Source organism: Apus apus, chromosome 8 (assembly GCF_020740795.1).
Source record: "Apus apus isolate bApuApu2 chromosome 8, bApuApu2.pri.cur, whole genome shotgun sequence".
NCBI classification, from domain to species: domain Eukaryota; kingdom Metazoa; phylum Chordata; class Aves; order Apodiformes; family Apodidae; genus Apus; species Apus apus.
Genome location: NC_067289.1, coordinates 19,879,044 through 19,896,270, shown reverse-complemented (window position 1 = coordinate 19,896,270; position 17,227 = coordinate 19,879,044). Strand labels below are relative to the sequence as shown.

The 17,227-nt window shown below is 37.9% G+C and overlaps 1 protein-coding gene across 4 annotated transcripts in view; it reads right to left on the bottom strand.

Moving 5' to 3' along the window:
• The window catches only part of TBL1XR1 (TBL1X/Y related 1), a 114,496-nt gene that overhangs the window by 37,101 nt on the left and 60,168 nt on the right, over window positions 1-17,227 (bottom strand). For 2 of the 4 annotated variants that reach the window (XM_051626290.1, XM_051626294.1), the window contains exon 3: window positions 2,073-2,140. The exons of 1 other annotated variant lie outside the window; for it this stretch is intronic. The gene's annotated coding sequence lies outside the window, so the exon portion shown is untranslated. Of the gene's footprint in view, window positions 1-2,072; window positions 2,141-5,633; window positions 5,699-17,227 lie in introns of those variants that run through there. One more of the 4 variants, XM_051626293.1, reaches the window with a different exon arrangement.

Genomic DNA, 17,227 nt, shown 5'->3' with positions numbered 1-17,227 from the left:
GTGCAGTTGGAAATATGATCATAGGTTCATGCTTTTATGTAGAGAAAACAGTTTTGCTTAGTCAAGTTAAAACATCAGCAGAGATGGAAATACACCATGGCTTATAACTGCAGGCTACTATTGTAGAGGCAGCTGCACTGAAATTGTCCCACAAATGACCTCTGTGTTACCTTGTACAGAATTAAGCAATCACAGCAACTACTTCTGCTAGTTCAGATTTAAACTAATCAGATAGGACAGCTCTTCAAAAAAATAAACCCACCATGTTAGGCTATCTTTACCTTATCTCAAACACTGGAATAACAAGTTCCAAGCATGAAAAAATTCTGCTCACTCATTTCCAGTAATAGAAGCATTATTTGAAAATAAAGAGATGACAGAGAGGAAGTAGTCCATGACTTCTCCAGATCCCATTACACTTTAATAAGCTCTGCACAAATTGCTTACAACATTTTGAAAAATTCTCCGTATTTCTCAGACTCCAAAGAGCTCCCATCATCTTTCTTTTCTTACAATATTTATAAAGCTGTGATGTCTTTACTTTGCAGAATTGCTGTTTAATATTCTTGATTGATACTACTCAAAACTTCACAATGCCACTTCTCTCATATAAATCGGAAAGCCTAATTTTTTCCACTGCAAGATTAGGAACTCCAAGTCGACATGCATTGTTTGTTAGTACTCAAGATATTATCTACCTATAGGGCTGGAAACCATACAGTGTGAACAGCACCATGCCCAAATATTTTAGATAGACCAATCTAATGCAACAACAGCAGGGAAAATGGCTTCCTTTTTTACACCAATTCACTTGTATCTTCAAATAGCATCCTTCCCTAAGTTATCAGCTGCCAGAGCCTTCCCAAGCAAGCCTCTACATCTCCAACACAAAAAGACCTACTAATAGTTTCTTAGGTTCACCAGAGAATCCCATTAAGACTTTCTTGTGTACCCCATCTTGTTTGCAGAAAACAAAAAAAATAGTGCTTGTGAATGTATTCACAGATATGGATCAATCCAGAAGAATATTTAAATGTATTCCTGTCCCATTGACTTCAATTGCTTAAGTGATTTATTGGAGCAGAGCCAGTACAACAGCTCCCTCCTAGAGCAAGGTCATAAAGAGCAGTCAGCAATACCCTTCACTACCTTGTGGAGGTCTACTTAAAACAAACTCCCTCTGCCTTTGAGTGCCCTCTATAGACTCAAGACAGTACACAAATAGAGCTTGCCAAAAACATTAAAGGAGTGTGATATTAAAAACAAAACAAACAAACCAAACAAACAAAAAACTAATGGGGTATCAGTTATCTACTCATGAAAGAACAAACACTCAATTGTGCTCTTGCACAACACAATCATGACTGTTGGTAGACTGGTTCAGAATTAATTTTCCCTTTATTAGAAAAAGTAAGGTAATCTCATCTCCTTTGTAACTCTAGCCATGGAGAAGAGATAGGAAAATATGTTCAAGGAAAGTATGCAAAATCAAAAGAAATGATAGAGTGATTGCAGTTATATACATTTAAAGAAAACAATTGCAAAATTGTGAGTGTGCATTATATTTAAGAAGAACAGACTAGTAAAAGCACACGGTTTGGATATTTGCCCTCTGAACCACATATTCGTATTTTCCTTTAGGAAACCAAGGCCTTAGTACTTGAAAAAAACATATCAAAACACAGTAACTTTCCCCCCTTTTGTAAAAGCTGGTACACACTAAGGCAATAGTGACTCCACACTTCCCATAGACAATAGTTTTTACAAGGTGTTTTGACAAAAGGTCTATTTGTTAGTACTTCCATGCTGTGAATTGCTGTGTTATATCATAACAACTCTCAATAAAATTAATATGGATTTACATGACACAGTAACAGCTCCAAAAGGAGCTGTTAAAGACCATTGAATGAAAGAACACTTAACGTAAAGATTCAGTGGACTGTAGAACCCAAAACCTAACAAATACTGAAATACTGTAAATGCATGTAATTGACATTACTAATACTAAATGGTACCAAACTCTCAGTCGACTTTTATGACAAATAAATATATAAATCATTGAGTGTCCTTACCAGAACCACTCTCTGAAACCCCACAAAATTGAGATGTGGCAGCAGTACAGCCCTTGGTATTACACCACCTGTAACACAAACCATATTATGATAGTTTCTATCAATATTTATCTTAAAGGATGAAAAAAGGATAACAGCTATTTTTCTACCAGTCTTTTACTGAAAGCATTAAAATAACATTCACTTTCCTACCAATTACAATATACATTTAGATAAGAAAATAAACAAAAATTAAGGGGCATCTTTTGATTATTTACATGGAATATGTTTTCAAAATTACAGGCAAAGTATCAGCTCTCTTCTATTTGAAAACAAAACCCTAGCACAGAACACAGCATTGGTTTTAATGGAATTTCTGTTCTTTTGGCTGCTTATATTGACAAAAGGGAACTTTATGAAAATCCAGATTAAAGTTTACAAAAGGCAAAGTATTGACGTGGTAGCTTATTTTAGTGTTAGATCAAGTATACAACTAAAATGAGTAAATAGTAAGATAAAAACAGGAAACACAAGGCCACAATCAAACCAGCTGATGTTTTCAAAATTTACCATTTTGGATTCAAATTTAACACCAACAAATGAAAAAGAACACATTCTATGAAGGAATCCTTAAGATACCTTCCTGGAGTAAATTTCCACAAGAGACTTCAAAACTTAAACACTTCCTAGGATTTCAGCACATTATGCACCTGTGACCAGAACAATTACTGATCCTACATTTATATAACATAGCAGTTCCTTCCACCAATATTCATCACAGGTTAAATCATTAGGGAGTAATCTTACATAAACTAAGGGATTAGAGAGAAAGGTTTGAAGGCAAGAGCACAGGAGCACTGTCTGAGCACTGCAAGAAAAGAATCCAAATTAAAAAAAAAAAAAATGCTGTTTGAAGCAGGACACACCTCACATTAAAAAAGATAACCCTGCTCCAAATGGAAGAGGATCAGGAAAAGGCAACACTGTTCTCCAAAGAATAAACTCCAGCCATAAAGCCTCACAAAATGTCTTACAAGTTAACACGGAAGCTTCCCAAAGACCTCCTTAAAACAAGGACTAAAACCAAGGAAGGCAATACATGCCTTAAACAGCATATAGCATTGAAGACTTTACAACATCTTAAAAAATGACTGATCTCTAAGAAACCCTCTGCTATTTAGTCTGTTACTAAGTTGGAAAAGACTTGAGAATGTTTTCTCCGTGTTTTGATTGAGAAACTATAGAACAGTTTGGCAAGGAGTATTTTTCCTTACTGAAATTCCCAAGAGATTCAAGTAAACCAGTATCTGCTCCTTCCTTCCTGGCAGCTGACTGGACAGAGCCTTAAAACCTATGGAGAGAACCATGGAAAGAGAGAAAGGGGAATGCCATGAACACTGATGGCACTACACTCTTCACATATCTGGAAACTGCAGCATTTGTTTAATTATTATTTAATTAATACTTACACATTAATGAGCCTCCTTTTCAGAATGAATAGATCAAAATAATATGACCTGAGGTGTGAGAGGTCAATGCTGCAAAGCATCACTCGGAATACTGAGATCACCAGCTTCCTTATAATTGAAGTCATTTTATTCATCACATTTCCTAGAAAAAACACTCCAGTACCACCACCCTGGGGTCTTGAAAAGTGTCCTGGTCCTCCCCTGTAACATCACTTACTGACAGTAGTTCACAGGTGAAAAGGTTCTGACCCTGTATTAATGGAATTTTAATTCTCTGCTAGGTTATTACATACTGCCTTGATCATTTCCGTGAACCTAACTGTATATATCAACTGCACCCCCAAAATCTAATTAAGAAAAAAATCAGAAGCAAAGTCTGAAACACATATAAAATCTTAACTCCAAGATGAATGATAATGGAACAGGTTATTGAAACGGGATGCTGACCCTGCTGGTTGAACAAATAAGGGGGAGCACTAAGTTTCAACATCCAGATGCTTTGACCTTCATGCATTTTACATTTGCATTAATTATTTTTCATTCACCTAAATTCCACTTAAAGTAAATAAATGACATTACTTCAAAAGTGATGTCAAACAGGAGAAGGAATCACGAGACCCTACAGCAGAGTGGTGTACCACCACTCCCTAAACAAATACACTTTAAGAGGAATTCCCTTCCTCTCCACAATTCCCCACAGAGCATACACAAAAACATAACATACACAGAGCACTAGAAATTCATCACTGCATTAACCTCTCTGCAGCAGCAACAGGAAACCTGTTTGCAGTTAACTAGTTTACCCTGGGAGGGAGAGGGCCAAGATGGGCACAGCAAGAATTCCATGCACAGCCCAACTAAACAGGTCTTTTAAGACTGACTAAGCAACAAAAGTAGTTTTTCAACTGGATGCAGCTACTCCTGCAGTCACTTGCATCACGTAACGTGACCATTAGAGAATCCCCTAAACTGTATTTATCCTGGAAGCACTTTTATCATGTTTCAGATTAATAAATAAGAGCGAAATATATTACATGTGCTACAAGGACTTAAACATTACATAGTGGGTATATGTTAACTTTGTTTTTTGTTGTTAGTAATGTGAACAGAAATTGTAACGCGTAGGAAAAAAAAATCTTCACATTTAACTATATTCCTACCAATCCATGTGATAAAATGAAGCACATCACAGGGTGCTCACTTGCAATCTCAAGGTAGAATTTCCCCTGCTATATCCACTCTTCAACCTTTCATAGTTATAGAGTCATTAGGCTTGGAAGTGACCTCTGAAGATCACCTAGTCCAACCTCCTGCTAGGGCAGGATGCCCTACAGCACATCACACAGGAAAGTGTCCAGGCAGGTTTTGAATGTCTCCAGAGAGGAGACTCAACAAACCCCTCTGGGCAGCCTATGTCAGTGCCCTGTTACTCACAGTAAGTTTTTCTTTATGCTTAACTTGAGCCTCCTAGGCTCCATCTCATGCTCATTGTGCCTTGTCCTGTCACTGGACACCATGAAAAAGAGAAAAAGGTTATGTATGCTGTGGAGTGCTTTGTGTTACAAGGTTAGTCTTTTATTTTTCTTTCTTACAAGATGCCTATTTAGATATATTTCAGAGACTCTGAAAAGAACCAAACTGCAAACCTACAAGCTACAAAAGAGTTGGGGAGAAGAGGAAGGGCTAAAGAGATTTACCAGCCTCAGGGAGAGGACTAGAACAGGAAACTCTGCAAAAATTTACATGACGCTGAAGGCAACCTTAGCGACTGTAGCGTTACTAAAACGCTCACACTCCACAAGGATTTGTGCACTGTGAACAGAAATCTTCCCCTCTGTAGCTTAAAATAGCTATGCATTTAAAAGCCATATACAAAAATAGATTACTTCCCCATATAAAAATTAATTACAGAGCAGGAATCATATCGCTCTACCACCAATACATGTGATGACGCCACATGTAAACATTTTGCACTTGTTTTGGCACAGGACACCATGAGAAATGGTAAATTTAGTAAGATTCTGTAAAAATGTTACATTTTTTCTCTGAGGTAATTAATTATAATTGGTGAAGTCAGAGGACAGGGCACACAAGACGACCACGCTGGATTCACCTGCCACTAGGGAGTGCTCCTTGATCACCACCATGTCTTTCTTACACACTTCACGGGTGGTGGGTTTTTTTCCACAACATTTTTCATTCTGGTAACTGAAAGAAATACAGGGAGAAGTTTGTATTGTACTTCTCGAAATTAAAGAAATATCACTATCCATAACAGACTGATTTAATCTCTTAAAATGAGTTTTGTTTGCAACCCTTTCAAGCTTTTGGGCAGCAATTTCCATTATAGATTCTTCTCTTCCATGACTTGCAACTGAAATCCTTACTACTATTAGATTGGGACTTTTTCAGTCAATGCAATTTGTTTAAAAACAATTAAAAATGTATTTTTAAGCAAATAAGTAGGATATCTTTTTGAATGACTGTCTAGGGTTTTTGCTTGTTTTGGTATTAAATCACGTATAAGCAGGGGAAAAACAAACAAACAAAAATAAGTTATGTGCTCATAAAAAGTACTGATGTGCATTTCATAAATTGAATGTGGCCCATCAGGAAGGGAAAAATGATCTGCTTTTAGGAAGTATTGTTTACTGCTGTCTTCCCCACTAGACAACCTGTTAATAGTATTTGATGTTATCTTCTCTCTGTATGACTATAGCAAAGACTGCTACTAAGGCAATGAAATGCATGCGTACAGAATACAGTATAAACCGACATTAAATAGAAATGTCTCTCTCTTGAACTTAAAGCAATGCATGCATTTGAATCTTCAGAGAGCTCAATGCATGAATAAGGCCTTATTTTTAGTCTGTCCTATGAGCACAGCACAATTTCTGGTCTGCTTCTCCCTCCATTTGCATAAACACAAATGTTACCACTGAGATATTTGATCTGCTCGCTACCACTTATTCCCTCTTAATCCCTCGATTTCAAAGACCATCCAACCAACAAATGTCACCAGCAGAGAAACTGAAATCCAAGTAATGCATGAACAAAATAATGGTTGGTTCATCTGTAAAAACAAGATTTGCTTTTCCATTTCATCTCTGCAAAAAGCACCACAGATCTTTTTTTTTTGCTACACCTGAAGAAAAAAAAAAAATAATCACCACTAACAGGAATGTCGGCTCAGAGAACACCAAAGTCTTGGGCTGAAAAATTCACATTGGTCTCACAGAAATTGCTCTATGAAGCATAATCAGATCTGGTTTGTTTTCAAGTAGGATTGTACTGATTGCTAAATATTTGGTCGTAATTCAGAAGCTCTCACACAGCATTAGAAGTTAAACTGACAATAAATCATTTATCACATGCAAGTTTAAGATCACAATTCATTGAATAATATTTATGATCACAATGTAAACATGATAAAAGTCGTGTTTTCTTGATAACAGCAGACGCAGTAATTTCAAAAGAAAAAAGAAACACTCATAGCAGAGTGTGACTCCAAGACCACTAAGAGTCCTAATCCCACCCAAGAGGACCCTGAGCAAAACTACTCAGATACTAAAAAAGGTATGGGGTGAAGTTTGAGTTGAAAAGCCTTTAGGTTGGAACCATACTCAAGCTAAAGTCTCCAGGAGAATGTTATCCCATAAACTTACAGCACAGACAACTAACATTTTCTAAAAGCTCTCCAGGCAGAGGACAACCAGAAATGGATAAAATGCTCCAGACAAGCAAACCTTCAGCAGCATTGCATCCTTAAGTATTACTGTACTATTAAATATTACTTGCTAGCAAAACAGTTATTCCAGGCTCTAAAAATTAAACTGTGATGTTTAAGATCCTTAGCTGTAAAAAATTAATGTTCTGCTTAGACTACCTCGAGGTGATGTCCCATCTTTACTTCTCTTACCCTGCCACTGTCATTTCTGTAATTCATCCTTTTAATGATTTAAGAAGTCATACATTACCAGGGCAGAGGATATTTTCAGAGTCCACTGATGGTGCTCAAAGCATCTTATACTTGACTAGTTGCTGAGGGCATATCAAGGAAGCAGTATGTACATCTATATGAGTTTGGATGGGTGCATATATGAAGCAGGCAAGTTTCTGAGCTTTAGTGTGTTTTGCATTCTTCCAATGAGATATGTCTTTCAAATATTAAATGAAAACAAACAAAGAATTAAAGAACCTGAGCACTGACTTGCATTTCCTATTTCCTAATGTTCTTTACACATGGAAGACAGGCTTTTTTCCTTTCCCCCCCCCCCCCCCTTTAGTAGTACGTTGTGTATCTCTAAGGAGCTCGTGTATTTTTTTTTCTACATGGACTGCTTATGTACTGTTTATACAGACACTACTTCCATACATTTCTATAAAGTTACTTGATCTGACGCTTTCGGAAACAAGACACAAATTCTCATTCTTTGTTTTTTTAGAGTTGTTCCAATTCTTTGGCTTAATCATAGTTAAAATTATTTGGCTTAAAGCTTTCAAGCGTATCTTCTCAGTGAAAAATCAAACATGGGAATGATTTTTAACAAAGTCTATGGCAGAAGCATTTAATTTTTTAAAGGATGCCTCCACTTCCAGAGTTTCATGACTGGTCTTGCAAATGCTACAGGCAGTACTTTGCATACCCATTAAAATCTTCTCTGGAGCTTGCGTCTCTTTTTTCCTGAAAAAAAACCAGCCTTTAAAATGTAAGCCAACTGAAAGCACTATACAGCTAGTCTTCTTTCTCATGCCTGAAAATCCCCAATTTTGCCATTTAGAAATATAGCTGTTAAAAAAAATAGAGACAAGGACACTCCAAAATAAGGTCTGCCCTCACCACTCTTGGACCATGAGAGGGAAAGAGCCAAACTGCCAGGAAGTGACTGAGTTTTGCAGGAGCCTCAGTTCCTTTTGAAAAAATATGGAGTGGCACTTCTGAGATGGAGCACACACCTCAGACTAGGATTTAATTTGCTTGGGTATGCATGTAAAAGTAGTGGGACTTGGTCCTAAATTGGACTGAAAGCAGGTTATATCACAATTATGTCATATCTAATTAAAGGCTGTATCACTAAAATAGAGACTCGCCAAGGTAGATACAAACGTCATTTGGCAGCCACCGTGGTTCTCAAACCTGCAACTGAAACATAGCTCAGGACTTGTAAGCACAATAAAGCTACTTGATTGTATAGCCTGATTTCTAGAATTTACGTAGATTTCCCTTTATTTTATAGCATTGTAGTAACACTTTACTAGATGGAAAGACAGGTTCTTGGATTTCAGAGTTGCAATTCAATAGCCATATGGAGTTACAACATAGATAGCGCCTGTGCTCTCTCAGGAGACTCGAGCTAAATTCTTGGCTCAGGTCTGTAGTGAAAATAAACAGCCAGCATTAATCAAGTCACCATGTATTCATAAATCACTTTAAAACCCCCAAATCTTAGTTTACTAAATGGCAGCCTAAGAGATTATGAATGCATCTGTCAGGAGCAATGGCAAAGAGCAGGTGCCTGACAAAGCCTGCAAAAGTAGCTCTGTAATCTGTGTATCAACTACTTACAGAGTAAAAAATCATCTTGGGACAGACAGACTCACAAAGTCAACTGCACAACTCAAACCAGGCTCACCAAAACCTGTGGTCCTGCTCTATGGAAAAGACAAAGAAACAGTCTTTTTTTTTTTTTTTTTTTTCCATTTTGGAAACATTGCAGCTATGTATTGCTTAATGATTTAGTTTATTAAAGGCAACAACTGTCAAGATCTATACAAACTAATTTGTTGTGCAGCAATTTTACATATTGGAATCTTGTTATAATCTCACTAACGCATGGTATCGCTTTCTAACCGTGCCTCTAATTGGTTTCTTGGCTGTACAGACCCAAAGACAGCAATCCAAAACATACCCTGATTACCCGGAAAAACGAGCATGTTTGCAGAAAGTTGCATTACTTCATTTTCAGACTCAATGGGCCTTTAATATTGAGATTTAAAAAATGTTTGCAAAAGGACAGCAATTTTTGGTGCTATTCAGAAAGTTCCGCGTATGTGTAGGAAAACACCATCTCAAGACCTCAAAAATGCCAAAGATTCATGCATTGAGATACTTAAGGAACACAAGACAAACTCAAAAAAAAAAAAAAGGTAAAAAATTAATTCAGATGGAAGAATATATTCCAAGTCTGTAGGTCCAAACTGAAAAAGAAACCCAGCCAGTAAGAAGCTCTGCACTTCAAAACTTAGAGGTGTGGCAAGGACTCATGACGTTAACTTGATTACTTTTAACACATGCAACTGTCTATTGCCCTTGCCTGCAATCCTTCACAGGGCATTCAGAGTGCCTTCAATTTGCTGGTAGATTGGCAGCAGTTCAAAACACAAGAAATTGGTACAGAAATCGTTGCTCAATATTGCCAGAGCACGGCATTTGACAGACGCTTTCACTGCAGCACCAGAATTGGCATACAGGTAATTTTTAAGATGCGTCAAGTGTTGCAGCCTGCTGTAATAGTGCTTTGACAAATATGGTTTACTATTTTTTGATGGAAAATACAAGCAAGTAAACATTACAAGGACAAGCAGGATTGCCCAGATACAGATATGATTCTAGCAGAGGAGAAAACATTGCAGTTGCCACCTGAAACACAAGAGTATTTTTATAAATCTCTAACATAATTGAGATTTTTTTTTTTTTTTTTTTTAACTACTACAGAATCTTAAACTTTGTCCATAAACCATGGCTGAGTAAGTGTGCGTCTTGTGATAGATTCTCACAATTACAGTGAAATCAACAGGACTACATTACATACAGGACCATATGCAATAAGCACATGCCTGGATAGTATATTTCCCAAGTCACACAGAACTGAAAATAAAAACAAGTACTGTCATGCAAAAAGAGCCACCAAAATATACAGGGACAAAATCTGTAAAACAAACCATTGGCAATCGCTCCCAGCACACCTCAAACTGACTGTGAAATGAGAGAAATCATGCTTTAAGTGTCCTGCAGAGTCTGAATGTGGGCCTTGTTATCTGCCTTCATACCCAGCTCTCCTCACCGGAGCAGGGAATGCTTTCACAGTGCCAGTTGTTCCACAGACCACTGGGAATCACACAAATGCTACCACCTGCATGTTATCAATAGAGAGTAACTGAACCTTAAACACACCTCGAAGTGGCTTTAAACACCAATCTCTCCAGCTAAGCTCACTGTATCAGTAACAAAACAAGCTGGTTTGGGTTGGTTCTCCACCCAGAACTGTGTCCTGCAAAGTAGAGGTGTACGAGCCAGAAAGGAAAAAAAAAAAAAAAAAGAAAAGAAAAAGAAAAAAAAAGGAGGAAAAAAACAACCAACAACAAAAAGACAACAAACAAACAAAAATCCCCACAACAACAAACAGCCCCCTTAAAACTGAAATCTTTGGATACCTGCAAGAAAATAGAAGCAAGAAGCTTGCTGCAGAGAGTCTGTTTAACCTTAATTGTTCCTTTCTCAAATATGACACCATGAATTACACTGAAACACATGCAGAGACACAGCTTTGGGGACAGCAGCAGCAGAGGAAAAATACAAAGAACTCATCTCCTTCAGAAGGACACTGGCAGTTGCCAGGACTGTGCAAACTCAAAACCCCATGCTGTGCTTCCTCTGTTGTCAAAAACTGTGCCCTCCAACAAGCAAACAGCTGTAGCACCCTACCCTCCAAAGTACAGGGTATTAAAAGACAGAAAAATACATCTGCTCATTGTTAAGACATTTGGGACTAATATGGGTTTTTCCCCACACTTGCAACAAATGCTGAGAAGACCTTAATGCAGAAGGTGCAGCATGTGGTCAAGGGTATCACTGACGCTTCCACTAACAGGTCAGTTTCACAGATAAAAGACAGTGTTTTAATCCAGCAATAGCAAATGCTTTCTAGGACACTGCTAAATGGGTAACAAACTCTATAGATAGTTGGGAAAACAGTTTTTGTTCCCCGGGAGCTAGGTGGTCACAGCAAAGCTACCCACACCAGAGGGACGAGATGTAAGACACATGCAAATTCCATAGCCAGCAGGCACAGCCCTGGGTCTGGCAGCATTGCTTTATCAAGCTCTGGGGAATGCATTTAAAAATGTTTGGATCTGCAACATAACAGACCTCAAAATACCAAGTACATGCAAGATACAATGCATCTCTCACAATCTTCTCGCCTTGCTATAAATTCATTTAAGAATTCATTAGAAGTGTAAGTATCACACACACTTCCTAATTTACAGGCAAGTGCAAATGTGAGAGAGAGGGCAGAAGGCAAGATGAACAGGTAGAAGAAATACAAACCTATGTGGAAATCTCTCCTGACAGAACAAACTAGAACATGACACCCGTCTGGTATAGTAACTCATGCGCTGCAAGAAGTGACACGGGTGTGTGGAAGAAATTACTGTGACGGTGGTGAGACACTGGCACAGGTTGCCCAGGAAGGTTGTGGATGCCCCCTCCCTTGAGGTGTTCAAGGCCAGTTTGGATGTTTGTCTCTGATCTCAAAGGGTCAAGCTTCTTGTGAGATGCCCTTTTTAAAAATTATTTTATTCCCCTTGTTTGCCTTTGAGCATCCTCATGGAGGCCTAAAAACTGCCTGGTGTTTTACTTTATACACAGAGCACACAGTACTGATTCAGGACTCGCAAAATGAGGTGAGATGTAGGCAACACCTTGCTGGCTTTCCTCTTAGGCCTTGCTTCAAGAGGAGGGCTTTTCTTAAAACAGTTTAAGCACCATCACTTGGAAATCATCATCCTCAGAAAGGGATTTTGAGAAACAGGACCAGCTTTGCATTCAAGTTTTTGATTGCAAAGGCATGGAACTGTGATCATTACTGAAGCAAAAGTTTCAGAATTAAGCACATATGCAAAGAAGGATACACAGGATAGATGAATAATATATGCCTATAAATAAGCATAAAAATATACTTAAAATACCCACATAACTTCAATTAGTTATTAATACTAGATCTCTGGTCTATTTCCCTTCAAATTAGCCACCCACTAGCAAAATGTCAATTGCAAAACAAGACACTATATTTATAGTACAACCTACTTTGAGTTTTGAGAGACATGTCAGCCACTGCTAAATTAAAACACCCTATTGTGTGCCTTCCCAAATTAACACCTAGCTTTCATTACAGACAACTATATGGACAAAAGATACATTTGAATTTAATAGTTTCTATTTCATTACATGAGCCAGTGCAAACATTTTTCCATATAGAAGTCTATGCAGAGAGAAAGAAAAAAAAAGTAAAGTAATTAATCAGTATGAAGCTGGGTTAGACAGCAGCACAGATGTATTCTAGAAGAGCCTGTGCAGCAGAGATGCTAGGAGAGTGTCCAGGAAATGGTTATAAATTATTGGATTTTATTTCATTATTTCCCATCCAGAGACTAGCTGTGATTGCTAGTACTACAAGCCATGCACTATGAAATGCAATACAAATTACTACACGATCTTTAGACTTTATTCCTGTGGAAAAGTCACCACCAAAGGTGAAACAACATCTCTACCAACATGTCTTCTCAATCAATGGGGGAAGTGTAAGCACATGCATAAGACAACATGCACAAATCCACTCTGGGTCCAGACCAAGTCCCATGGTGACTGTCAGCTCCCTGAGATGGAAGAAGCACCTACTTGATACGGCTACCTACTGAAATGCAGAGGTCCTTCTATGGCCTCTCAGCTTCTACTCTATCATGGAAAAAACATGTAAAGTACAACTAACATGGATGCCTCTTCTCTGTAGCTTTTGCAATATGAGGTAATTCAGGACTCCCCCAGCAAAGCTAGACCATGTTAGGGATTTCAGAGGAGGTCAAAAGTCACTGCGGTGAGTTTTGTTTTTTAAAGAATCTGGCCTGTTTTACTGAGTTTTCTTCTGGTTTGTTTTGTGATTTGCCTTGGAAACACCTCTCCTTTATTTCTTTCTCCAGATACCCTACATTATCCACAGAAAAAGTGGAAAAAGGAGCATCCAGCAGAGGTTCGCTAAAGACAGCAAGCTGGCAGGAGAAACCCTGGCAATATGCTCGGAAGCACCTCAAACCTTCTGCTGAAAGAGAAGCAGGACTCCTTGTTTTAGGTATTTCTGGCATAGAGAGGAACAGATTGACAAAGACTTACACAGAAGCAGTTCCCAAAACAAACTTAAGAGTAGGGAACACCACTGCCTCAACAAAAGATGACCTGTGCCCACATTTTGGTGTATGCTAGTCTGCTTCACAGTTTTATAACAGATTAGTTTGGAATACTCAGAAATGTCTGAAAGACAGACTTGAAGAGAAACACAGTAATCATTGCTGCTCATCCTCCTCCTCAGTGTAAAACCACATCACTTCCCATCAGCTTGCAGGAGCACACTCCTAATCATGTCTTTTACAGAACTTCTTTCTACAGCTAGCTTTTTTTCTTGTAAAAAAATAACCAAAAATCATCCTGTGAGCCTTAACATGTGCAGAAAACCAGAGGCCCTGTGCCAGCTGCTTAATTTCTCATGTATTTATGCATACCAAAGTATTTGCACAAAGAAATCAATTGTAGCTGCAACTAATTTTGCACGTTGCCAATTCACCTTTAAATCCATGGGGAGTGAAGAGAATCCTGAATTATTAAAATCATCATTGCTGTTTGGGAAAAGGATTGTCTATTGTTTCTCCATTTGCTAAATTTTCCTTTTATCTTAAAATTAACTTTAGAACTACTGAAAACTAGAAGAGTTAAATATGAGAAAACAAGAGCTGCAAGAAGAAACAAAATACTAAGCCAGCTGAGATCCAAAGTCACTTTCATCACATGTGATATTTTTAAATCCATTGTACACTATTTTTTCTATTAGCTGTCACACATGTAAGCAGGAAGGCTGTGAGGTACTCTGAAAGGAGATAAGGAAGAAAAGATGAACAGTCTCATTCATACCTTGCTGGGCTTTTCCTTTTTTGTGTACTGAAAATATTTACACCCTCAGCAGATCACTTAAAATTTTTCAGGATTAGGATGGGCTTGACCAGCTAAGTGAAAGTTTCCACTATCAGCAAATTTCATTCAAGCAATGGCTGTGGTGGGATCAGCATGTCTTATAGCTATGAATAAAAACTGGAGCCCAGCTATCAATAAGTAAATTTGCCTCTGTAGCTGTAAAGCTGCAATCCATCTCACACCACCTGCTTCACAGCAAACTAGAACTCAGCCAAGGCCTCGTTTGGATCTTTTGATTTTTCTCCTATTCCACATCAGTTTACTGCACCAGCTTATCTTAAAACATGCAAAACACTATCAGCAGAAGGAAAATACTATTTTCATTTCAAAATTATTTTTCATTGCACTTATCCTAGGCAAAAACTGGCACTACAGAGGGGAAGGGCATTTGGCAGGATTAGTATGTTTTAATTCATCTTAATAAAAATAGGGATAGAACTTTGAGGTTTGGGTATCTTACAAAGATGAAGGTAAGTGATTTTCTGGGAAGTACTGGCTCCTAGAGACCACTCAAAACATCCACAAAAAAACTCTTCTTCAAACCACAGAAAAAACCTAGCCAATAACAGACACTGAAGCCCTGCTGCTGGTAGATGAACACCCAGTTCTAAGCACTATGGCTTCAGATGCTTATTCCATATCCAAGAGGTTCCCTGCCACTACTAAGGGCTGCTTTCCACCAGACAAACCACAGATCTCAGGGTTAATCTGGGTGTTGCTTGTAGTAAAACCATCCTTCTCAAGTATGCCAGTGAAGGTGCCTTTCCACTGGTTTTAAGTGAATTAATTCAGTTATTAACTGAACTGTAATTATTGTAACTGAATATTCTATTATATAACCACAGAAACAATAAATCCTTTGCCATCGTATCCTTCACCTGAATTCCAGTTAAGAGGAGAGCCAAATCCAATGACCCCATGCAGTCCAGCAAGAAAACAGACACAGTTATTCAGTTACATAACCTCTCTGTGGATGAAGGGTGAAGGCAAAAGTGTGATTCAGGCTATGGGAGGCAAGTCAGAGAGAGAAGAATGAGGTAGCCCTGTGAAGAGATCATGGACTTTAACCTCTGCTCCTAAATCTGCTACACTCTCACAGATGTTATTCAAACTATAATTAAAAAATGGTATTTTCTGTCTCAGATGAAGAAAACTGCCTGTGTATTCAGAATAGACAAAGAGGTTCACTGAAGATATGCCACAACATATATTATAGAAAAAGCAAAACAGCTGATTTTGTCAAGAAAAAAAAACTGAGAGCACTTGCAAGTAGTTAGAGGTTTGTAGAGCTTTCTAGACCTACTGTGCTTATACATACATATGATATTTTAATAAGTGCTAGAAAGATAATAGCAGATCCATTTTTGTTCCCTTTTACACTGAGAAGCAAACTATTTAAGCACTAAATACCCCAGCAGTGCACTTAAAACCTGACCCAGTTTCTAGACACAAACAATCTGCATTTTCCACAGCACAGTGATATGTAACCAAGTTCATGCCTATTTACCCTGCTCTTCAATTCCATCTGTAACACTGATGCCTGAAAAAAAAAACCCAAGGCTACTGCAAATCAGTGCCACGGAGGAAAATGAGCAGGGGAGTGGGTGGCAACCCACGTACGTGTGTTTCAATGACTTGTAGAAAAGGAAAAGTCAAGCAAATCTACCTGCAGAGTTTATATCACTTATCTGCACTGCAAAACAGACAGCAAGTGAATTACAAGGCTGCAAGGCCAGGATTATATAAAACCAAAAAACCTCTGACAGTCATCATCTTTACTGCCAGAGTATAAATCACAATGTGCATTGATACTAACCCTTGTAAAAACTCTGATGTGGTTACACACACTTGGACAAAAACCTCACAATTAAAAAAAACAACACATGCAACAGATCATGGGGATTTTACTCATTTCACTTAAAATTTTTCTGTTCTATTTCCAGCACCTCTCTTTTTGCTCAAGGAACCTTCACAACAATTAAAACTAGACATTATAAACATTATTATTACCACTATTTATGTGAATATCAGCAGCATCCAAAAAGACCCTTTTTCAAGATGAGGGCCCCATTATTGTGCTAACGTTGCATAAACATGTAAGGCTTCATTCCTGTACTGAACAGATTGTAATCTAACCAGACAAGGTCGATAAACAACATGAAAGTAAAATGTCAACAAACAAAAAAAAAAATCTCCTGTGCAGGACTTCTGTTGTTTTGTTCTAATATACTTTCCTTAGACCATCTGCTGCTCTTTCTTACTGAGCAAGGTCCTCCTGATACTCTGCACCACTGCTGCTGCTGCTGATTGTGTCCTCCTAGCACATCCCATTAACAAAAACAAAACAAAACAAAATCCTCTTCTGTGGGAGGCAAAAAGCATTGAAGAGTCTTCAAAGGTAATGAAAGTGCCCAGATGTAACATAGTTTTTCTAGTCATTCCCAAAAGTGCTAATTGTTTCCGAGCTAGGATAAATACAATGTTGAATATTGCCATCTTTATGTAAATCCTGTAAATTCTCTGGTCAGTGAAATATTTCAGTACTAAATGAGAATTAACTGCTAGCCCTTGGTTTATGTGGGGGGAAAAAAAAAAAAAAAAAAAACACACCAAAAAAACCAAACATCAAAACCAACTAAAGACCTGTACAACAAGTCTGTGTTTGGAAAAAACAATCTATATACAAC